The 9,166-nt window shown below is 62.6% G+C and overlaps 1 long non-coding RNA gene across 1 annotated transcript; it reads right to left on the bottom strand.

Annotated features, from left to right (window-relative positions):
* Nucleotides 1-2,191: 2,191 nt before the first annotated feature.
* On the bottom strand, nt 2,192-5,553 carry LOC138061924 (uncharacterized). The gene is made up of 4 exons (XR_011135922.1): nt 5,308-5,553; nt 4,877-4,966; nt 2,620-4,541; nt 2,192-2,283 (listed from the first exon to the last, which is right to left on the bottom strand). It is a non-coding gene; the product is annotated as an uncharacterized lncRNA (long non-coding RNA).
* Nucleotides 5,554-9,166: the final 3,613 nt, after the last annotated feature.

Below are 9,166 nucleotides of genomic sequence, written 5' to 3'. Positions count from 1 at the left end.
TCTTCTCTGCGACCTGGGGGAAAGCAAACCAGACACACTTAGCCCCGAGAAGGGCCAGCGCTGCCTGCCTGAAGGACAGAGGCACAGCGGGCAGCTCTCCACACCTCCACCCAACACTCCCCTTCCTTACCCACGCACCCAACCCTACCCCTACCCCCCCACCTCCCCCCCACCCCAGCACAAACACCACCAACGAGCTCCTCTCGCCAAAGTGACCAGCACTTTGCCACTCGCCACACTGCAGGCAGGCGGCCGCTCCTCCCACGCGCCCAGCAGGCCCCTCACTTGCCCAAGACCCTGCCCCCAGGCCCCCAACACCCCCCGGGGGAAAACCCCTGCCTAAACTCACCAGCAGCCGCTGCCGACGCGCCTGCCTCCCCGTGACCAGGCGTCCCGCAGTCTTGATTGAAGCTGCAGCTGGGGTCAGAGGCGGGCACGCTGGGCAAAGGTAGCTGGGCATGCAGAGCAGCGCCCCAAGAGCCTTCTCCCCTGCTTACAGGGGGCTGGGGCCGCTGCCCAAACTGCAGAAGGCCCGGGGCCCCAGGGCACTAGCCACTCCCTGAGTTACAGGGCAGCCCGGGGCCCCACGCACAAGGAGGCTCCTTTTCTCCCATGCAGGGGCACGCTGACCTGGGCCCCGCTAACGGGCTGGTCACCCCAAACAAGCTGCCAGCTGAGCACAACAGCTCCAGACCTGGGCCCCGATTGCAGGCAGGTCCACGACACCCAGGCAGACAGGGAGCTCAGCCTTCCCCCACAGCCACAGGAATGACTCTCAGCAGCCAGGCAGCGGAGCACGCTGGCCACAGGCCGGCACCCCAGCCCTGACTACAGGCAGGGTCCAGCCAGCCCGGCCCCACGCCTCTGAAAGGCGGCGGCCCCAGACACCCACCTCCTTGCAGGGGGTCGCTCCGAGCACCTGCCGCAGAGCGCAGTGCAGGGGACGCGCACAACCCTGCTTACAGGGCCGTCCCCACAACGCTCCGCGCCACCCACCAGCCCCACAAAGCTGGGGGCTCTGACCTACGCCCGAGCTACGGGCTGGCCATCCTGGCTGCAGCACAACAGCGTGTCTTCCGGAGCCCGGGGGGACCTCAAGCCCAGCTGCGGGCAGCTCCCCCCCCAAAAAAAGTAGCACCGGAGCCCAGACGGCACCCTCCGGCACTGCACTTCCTCCACCTGCCCCCTTACAGGGCCTCGGAGGGGTCATTCCTGGTGGCTGGCTAAAGCAGCAGGCCGCAGGAGGGCACGATCCCTCCACCTGCCTTACAGGCGGGCCAAGCTGCTCCAGGTGACAAGGGGCTCCGCAGCTCCTGACGCGCACCCTGACTGCGGGGCGGTCACGCTGGCCACGCTGCCAGCAGGACAGGCAGCCACGCGGGCAGAGACCTGGGCCCCGACTACGGGCAGGTCCCATTGCCCACGCTAGCACCAAGTGGCTTGGCTCTGCCCGAGCAAGCAAGGGGCAAGCCGGAGCTCTCCCCCTCCTCAAATCTGGGGCTCAGGGAGGACCCTCCGTCGCTGCACTGAGCTCTTCTTTCAGGCCTGGGAAGCTGAAGCTAGTACGCTGCAGCGCTTTGTACAGAGGCCTAAAGGACAAGCACACTCGCTCGCTCACGCGCTCCAACAAGGACAGAGGACAAGAAGAAAGACACAAAGACAGGAGACAAGGACAAGGACAAACATGACTTTCCAGGAGGGAAAGAGAGCCCAGGGCAGCCAATGTCAGGGGACCAAGCCGTACCCAGGAGCGGGAGGAGAGGCTCCGACCTGCCCCCAACGCTGCAGGCAGGCCACAGCCCTCAACGTGCCAAGGGGCTTCTCGTGGTGCCAAAGGGCAAACGCTGTGACACACCCCGACGACAGGGGGTCACGCTGGCCACGCTGCCAGCGGGCGGAAAGCCGCGGGGGGCAAGGGCCCTCCCCTGCTTACAGGGCGGGCATGGGTTCCAGCGAGCTCCCTTTCCCCCTCAGGTGCGGAGGAAGCGACTACTCCCACCCTCCTTACAGGGTCGTCACTCTCTCCAGGCAGCCAAAGGAGCAACGTGGCAAAAGCCAAACTACAGCAAAGACCCGAGCCCTGCTTACAGGGGGGTCGCCCAGCGCAAAGCGAGCAAGGCCACCAAAGGTGCCAGCCTTGCTCTCACAGGACCGCAGCCCTGCTTCCAGGGCCCGCCCTTTGCCCAGAGTGCCTTTCTCTTTCCTCCTTTTCCTCCTCTTCTCTCTTCCTCCTCACTCTTGACTCGCAGGTCCTCACCACTCCTCCTCTTTCTTCTCTGCGACCTGGGGGAAAGCAAACCAGACACACTTAGCCCCGAGAAGGGCCAGCGCTGCCTGCCTGAAGGACAGAGGCACAGCGGGCAGCTCTCCACACCTCCACCCAACACTCCCCTTCCTTACCCACGCACCCAACCCTACCCCTACCACCCCACCTCCCCCCCACCCCAGCACAAACACCACCAACGAGCTCCTCTCGCCAAAGTGACCAGCACTTTGCCACTCGCCACACTGCAGGCAGGCGGCCGCTCCTCCCACACGCCCAGCAGGCCCCTCACTTGCCCAAGACCCTGCCCCCAGGCCCCCAACACCCCCCGGGGGAAAACCCCTGCCTAAACTCACCAGCAGCCGCTGCCGACGCGCCTGCCTCCCCGTGACCAGGCGTCCCGCAGTCTTGATTGAAGCTGCAGCTGGGGTCAGAGGCGGGCACGCTGGGCAAAGGTAGCTGGGCATGCAGAGCAGCGCCCCAAGAGCCTTCTCCCCTGCTTACAGGGGGCTGGGGCCGCTGCCCAAACTGCAGAAGGCCCGGGGCCCCAGGGCACTAGCCACTCCCTGAGTTACAGGGCAGCCCGGGGCCCCACGCACAAGGAGGCTCCTTTTCTCCCATGCAGGGGCACGCTGACCTGGGCCCCGCTAACGGGCTGGTCGCCCCAAACAAGCTGCCAGCTGAGCACAACAGCTCCAGACCTGGGCCCCGATTGCAGGCAGGTCCACGACACCCAGGCAGACAGGGAGCTCAGCCTTCCCCCACAGCCACAGGAATGACTCTCAGCAGCCAGGCAGCGGAGCACGCTGGCCACAGGCCGGCACCCCAGCCCTGACTACAGGCAGGGTCCAGCCAGCCCGGCCCCACGCCTCTGAAAGGCGGCGGCCCCAGACACCCACCTCCTTGCAGGGGGTCGCTCCGAGCACCTGCCGCAGAGCGCAGTGCAGGGGACGCGCACAACCCTGCTTACAGGGCCGTCCCCACAACGCTCCGCGCCACCCACCAGCCCCACAAAGCTGGGGGCTCTGACCTACGCCCGAGCTACGGGCTGGCCATCCTGGCTGCAGCACAACAGCGTGTCTTCCGGAGCCCGGGGGGACCTCAAGCCCAGCTGCGGGCAGCTCCCCCCCCTCCCCCACACACAAAAAGCAGCACCGGAGCCCAGACGGCACCCTCCGGCACTGCACTTCCTCCGCCTGCCCCCTTACAGGGCCTCGGAGGGGTCATTCCTGGTGGCTGGCTAAAGCAGCAGGCCGCAGGAGGGCACGATCCCTCCACCTGCCTTACAGGCGGGCCAAGCTGCTCCAGGTGACAAGGGGCTCCGCAGCTCCTGACGCGCACCCTGACTGCGGGGCGGTCACGCTGGCCACGCTGCCAGCAGGACAGGCAGCCACGCGGGCAGAGACCTGGGCCCCGACTACGGGCAGGTCCCATTGCCCACGCTAGCACCAAGTGGCTTGGCTCTGCCCGAGCAAGCAAGGGGCAAGCCGGAGCTCTCCCCCTCCTCAAATCTGGGGCTCAGGGAGGACCCTCCGTCGCTGCACTGAGCTCTTCTTTCAGGCCTGGGAAGCTGAAGCTAGTACGCTGCAGCGCTTTGTACAGAGGCCTAAAGGACAAGCACACTCGCTCGCTCACGCGCTCCAACAAGGACAGAGGACAAGAAGAAAGACACAAAGACAGGAGACAAGGACAAACATGACTTTCCAGGAGGGAAAGAGAGCCCAGGGCAGCCAATGTCAGGGGACCAAGCCGTACCCAGGAGCGGGAGGAGAGGCTCCGACCTGCCCCCAACGCTGCAGGCAGGCCACAGCCCTCAACGTGCCAAGGGGCTTCTCGTGGTGCCAAAGGGCAAACGCTGTGACACACCCCGATGACAGGGGGTCACGCTGGCCACGCTGCCAGCAGGCGGAAAGCCGCGGGGGGCAAGGGCCCTCCCCTGCTTACAGGGCGGGCATGGGTTCCAGCGAGCTCCCTTTCCCCCTCAGGTGCGGAGGAAGCGACTACTCCCACCCTCCTTACAGGGTCGTCACTCTCTCCAGGCAGCCAAAGGAGCAACGTGGCAAAAGCCAAACTACAGCAAAGACCCGAGCCCTGCTTACAGGGGGGTCGCCCAGCGCAAAGCGAGCAAGGCCACCAAAGGTGCCAGCCATGCTCTCACGGGACCGCAGCCCTGCTTCCAGGGCCCGCCCTTTGCCCAGAGTGCCTTTCTCTTTCCCCCTCTTCCTCCTCACTCTTGACTCGCAGGTCCTCACCACTCCTCCTCTTTCTTCTCTGCGACCTGGGGGAAAGCAAACCAGACACACTTAGCCCCGAGAAGGGCCAGCACTGCCTGCCTGAAGGACAGAGGCACAGCGGGCAGCTCTCCACACCTCCACCCAACACTCCCCTTCCTTACCCACGCACCCAACCCTACCCCCCCCCACCCCAAACATCACCAATGAGCCTCTCTCGCCAAAGTGACCAGCACTTTGCCACTTGCCACGCTGCAGGCAGGCGGCTTCTCCAGAATGCCCAGGACGCCCAGCGCAAAGCGAGCAAGGCCACCAAAGGTGCCAGCCTTGCTCTCACAGGACCGCAGCCCTGCTTCCAGGGCCCGCCCTTTGCCCAGAGTACCTTTCTCTTTCCTCCTTTTCCTCCTCTTCTCTCTTCCTCCTCACTCTTGACTCGCAGGTCCTCACCACTCCTCTCTTTCTTCTCTGCGACCTGGGGGAAAGCAAACCAGACACACTTAGCCCCGAGAAGGGCCAGCGCTGCCTGCCTGAAGGACAGAGGCACAGCGGGCAGCTCTCCACACCTCCACCCAACACTCCCCTTCCCTTACCCGCACACCTAACCCTACCCCTACACCCCCCCCGCCCCCCCCCCCCCCCCGCAAAAATCACCACCAACGAGCTCCTCTCGCCAAAGTGACCAGCACTTTGCCACTCGCCACACTGCAGGCAGGCGGCCGCTCCTCCCACATGCCCAGCAGGCCCCTCACTTGCCCAAGACCCTGCCCCCAGGCCCCCAACACCCCCCGGGGGAAAACCCCTGCCTAAACTCACCAGCAGCCGCTGCCGACGCGCCTGCCTCCCCGTGACCAGGCGTCCCGCAGTCTTGATTGAAGCTGCAGCTGGGGTCAGAGGCAGGCACGCTGGGCAAAGGTAGCTGGGCATGCAGAGCAGCGCCCCAAGAGCCTTCTCCCCTGCTTACAGGGGGCTGGGGCCGCTGCCCAAACTGCAGAAGGCCCGGGGCCCCAGGGCACTAGCCACTCCCTGAGTTACAGGGCAGCCCAGGGCCCCGCGCACAAGGAGGCTCCTTTTCTCCCATGCAGGGGCACGCTGACCTGGGCCCCACTAACGGGCTGTCACCCCAAACAAGCTGCCAGCTGAGCACAACAGCTCCAGACCTGGGCCCCGATTGCAGGCAGGTCCACGACACCCAGGCAGACAGGGAGCTCAGCCTTCCCCCACAGCCACAGGAATGACTCTCAGCAGCCAGGCAGCGGAGCACGCTGGCCACAGGCCGGCACCCCAGCCCTGACTACAGGCAGGGTCCAGCCAGCCCGGCCCCACGCCTCTGAAAGGCGGCGGCCCCAGACACCCACCTCCTTGCAGGGGGTCGCTCCGAGCACCTGCCGCAGAGCGCAGTGCAGGGGACGCGCACAACCCTGCTTACAGGGCCGTCCCCACAACGCTCCGCGCCACCCACCAGCCCCACAAAGCTGGGGGCTCTGACCTACGCCCGAGCTACGGGCTGGCCGTCCTGGCTGCAGCACAACAGCGTGTCTTCCGGAGCCCGGGGGGACCTCAAGCCCAGCTGCGGGCAGCTCCCCCCCCCCACACACACAAAAAGCAGCACCGGAGCCCAGACGGCACCCTCCGGCACTGCACTTCCTCCACCTGCCCCCTTACAGGGCCTCGGAGGGGTCATTCCTGGTGGCTGGCTAAAGCAGCAGGCCGCAGGAGGGCACGATCCCTCCACCTGCCTTACAGGCGGGCCAAGCTGCTCCAGGTGACAAGGGGCTCCGCAGCTCCTGACGCGCACCCTGACTGCGGGGCGGTCACGCTGGCCACGCTGCCAGCAGGACAGGCAGCCACGCGGGCAGAGACCTGGGCCCCGACTACGGGCAGGTCCCATTGCCCACGCTAGCACCAAGTGGCTTGGCTCTGCCCGAGCAAGCAAGGGGCAAGCCGGAGCTCTCCCCCTCCTCAAATCTGGGGCTCAGGGAGGACCCTCCGTCGCTGCACTGAGCTCTTCTTTCAGGCCTGGGAAGCTGAAGCTAGTACGCTGCAGCGCTTTGTACAGAGGCCTAAAGGACAAGCTCACTCGCTCGCTCACGCACTCCAACAAGGACAGAGGACAAGAAGAAAGACACAAAGACAGGAGACAAGAGACAAGGACAAACATGACTTTCCAGGAGGGAAAGAGAGCCCAGGGCAGCCAATGTCAGGGGACCAAGCCGTACCCAGGAGCGGGAGGAGAGGCTCCGACCTGCCCCCAACGCTGCAGGCAGGCCACAGCCCTCAACGTGCCAAGGGGCTTCTCGTGGTGCCAAAGGGCAAACGCTGTGACACACCCCGATGACAGGGGGTCACGCTGGCCACGCTGCCAGCAGGCGGAAAGCCGCGGGGGGCAAGGGCCCTCCCCTGCTTACAGGGCGGGCATGGGTTCCAGCGAGCTCCCTTTCCCCCTCAGGTGCGGAGGAAGCGACTACTCCCACCCTCCTTACAGGGTCGTCACTCTCTCCAGGCAGCCAAAGGAGCAACGTGGCAAAAGCCAAACTACAGCAAAGACCCGAGCCCTGCTTACAGGGGGGTCGCCCAGCGCAAAGCGAGCAAGGCCACCAAAGGTGCCAGCCATGCTCTCACGGGACCGCAGCCCTGCTTCCAGGGCCCGCCCTTTGCCCAGAGTGCCTTTCTCTTTCCCCCTCTTCCTCCTCACTCTTGACTCGCAGGTCCTCACCACTCCTCTTCTTTCTTCTCTGCGACCTGGGGGAAAGCAAACCAGACACACTCAGCACCAAGGCCAGCACCAAACCCCTACACCCAGGGAAGCACTGACTCTTCCAGCACTCTCCCACTCCTGCAGCCAGGGCTGCATCTTCCCTGAAGCTCACAGCAGGGACAAACGTGCTGGTGGCCACCTCCGCCTCTTCCTTCCTCCATGGTCCCCTCCACCCCGTCTCCCTTACGGCAGGAAAAGCCTGGCTTATGTCTCACCAGCCTCACTGCTCATCTGCCTTCCCCTTGCAGCAAAGGTGTCCGTGAATATTCCTTGAAGCAGAGCTCTAAATAAAGGAAAACAACAAAACTCAGCTTTAAAAATATATCCGTCCCCATGAGGATGCTTTCTATTTCTCCCATCACTTGGAAATCCTGCCCCATGACCCTCCCTTCATCCCTATTGCATCTTAGCACTAGGAGCAAAAAAGCACCACAGGAACTAAGATGGCTCATTCAGCATGCCCTGAGAAAAGCTGTAACCCTTGGGCTACTTTCCAAATCTTGAAACACCATATTGTCCCTCGTGCGATACCATGTTTCTTCTCTTCTCTTTTTGCCCCAATGACCTCAGCTTTTACGTTCAGATACCACAGACTTTCCTGCTTCAACACCTGTGCTGTCCTCAAGCAACCTCAACTTCACCATGACTCTGCACACCTCCTGACATACCTATGTCCTGCCAAGACCACTCAGGCCTGCTCAGAGGTACCTCGGTCTTTTCCCTCTAAAACGTCGTCTCTGTCCCCTCGGATGCACCTCAGCTAGTCCCACCAGAAAGCTGCCCCTGTCTTCCCCCAACTACCTCAGATTTTGCACTCTAAAATGCTCCTCCTGTCCCCTCGCTGGTACCTCAACTTTCCCCTACAAAATGTCTGCCATCTCGCCTCAAAAGTACCTCCACTTTTCCCTCGGAAACACTGCCTCCCTCCCTTCCCAGCTACCTCAGCCCTTCCCTGCAAAAGGGCTCACTCTGCCCCCTCTGAGGTACTACAGCTTTTACCACCAAAGTGCCAGCCCTATTCCCTCTGACATACCTCAGCCTTTCCCTCCAAAATGCCCACCCTGTTCCTACTCAGGTACCTCACCTTTACCCTCCAAAATGCCCACCCTTTCCCCTCTAATTTAGCTCAGCTTTTTCCTTCCGTATGCCCAACCTCGCTCCTCCTCTCACCTACCTCAGCCTTTCCTTCAAAAAAAAAATGGCTCTGTCCCTTCTCAGGCACCTCAGGCTTGTCCTCCCAAATACTCACCCTTTCCCCTCTGAGGTTACCTCAATTTACTCTACAAAAAGCCCACCCTGCCATGTTACTGATACCGATGCCATACCCTCCAAAAGGCACAACGCTTCCCCTCCAAGTTATCTCAGATTTTCCCTACCAAATGCTCACCCACTCCTGTCTCAGCTACCCCAGCTATTTCCCTACAAAATCCTCGCCTCGCCACCTCAAGGTTACTGCAGCTTTCCTTCCAAAAAGCTCATCGTGTCCCCCCTCAATTACCTCACTGTCTCCCTCCAAAATCCTTGCCACGTTCCCTCGATTTTACCTCAGCTTTTCCCTCAAAAATGCTGGCTCTCTCCCTACTAAGCTACTTCTGCCTTTCCCTCCAAAATGCTCATCCTCTTCCCTCTCACATACACCAGCTATTTCCCTCCAAAATACTCCCCACCATCTCCAAGTTACCTCAGCTTACCTTCCAAAAAGCTCATCCTGTACCCTCTACCTTATCTCACTATCTCCCTCCAAAATACTCACCACGTTCCCTCGATCTTACCTCAGCTTTTCCCGCCAAAATCCCCTCTCCCCTCGAAATCACCTCAGATTTTCCCTCCTAAACACTCGTCCTCTCCCCTCGCAGCTACCCCAGCTTTTCCCGCCAAAATCACCTCAGATTTTCCCTCCTAAACGCTCGCCCTCTC

The sequence above is a fragment of the Struthio camelus genome, chromosome 22, assembly GCF_040807025.1.
Source record: "Struthio camelus isolate bStrCam1 chromosome 22, bStrCam1.hap1, whole genome shotgun sequence".
NCBI lineage: Eukaryota > Metazoa > Chordata > Aves > Struthioniformes > Struthionidae > Struthio > Struthio camelus.
This window is presented reverse-complemented; position numbering and strand designations above follow the sequence as displayed.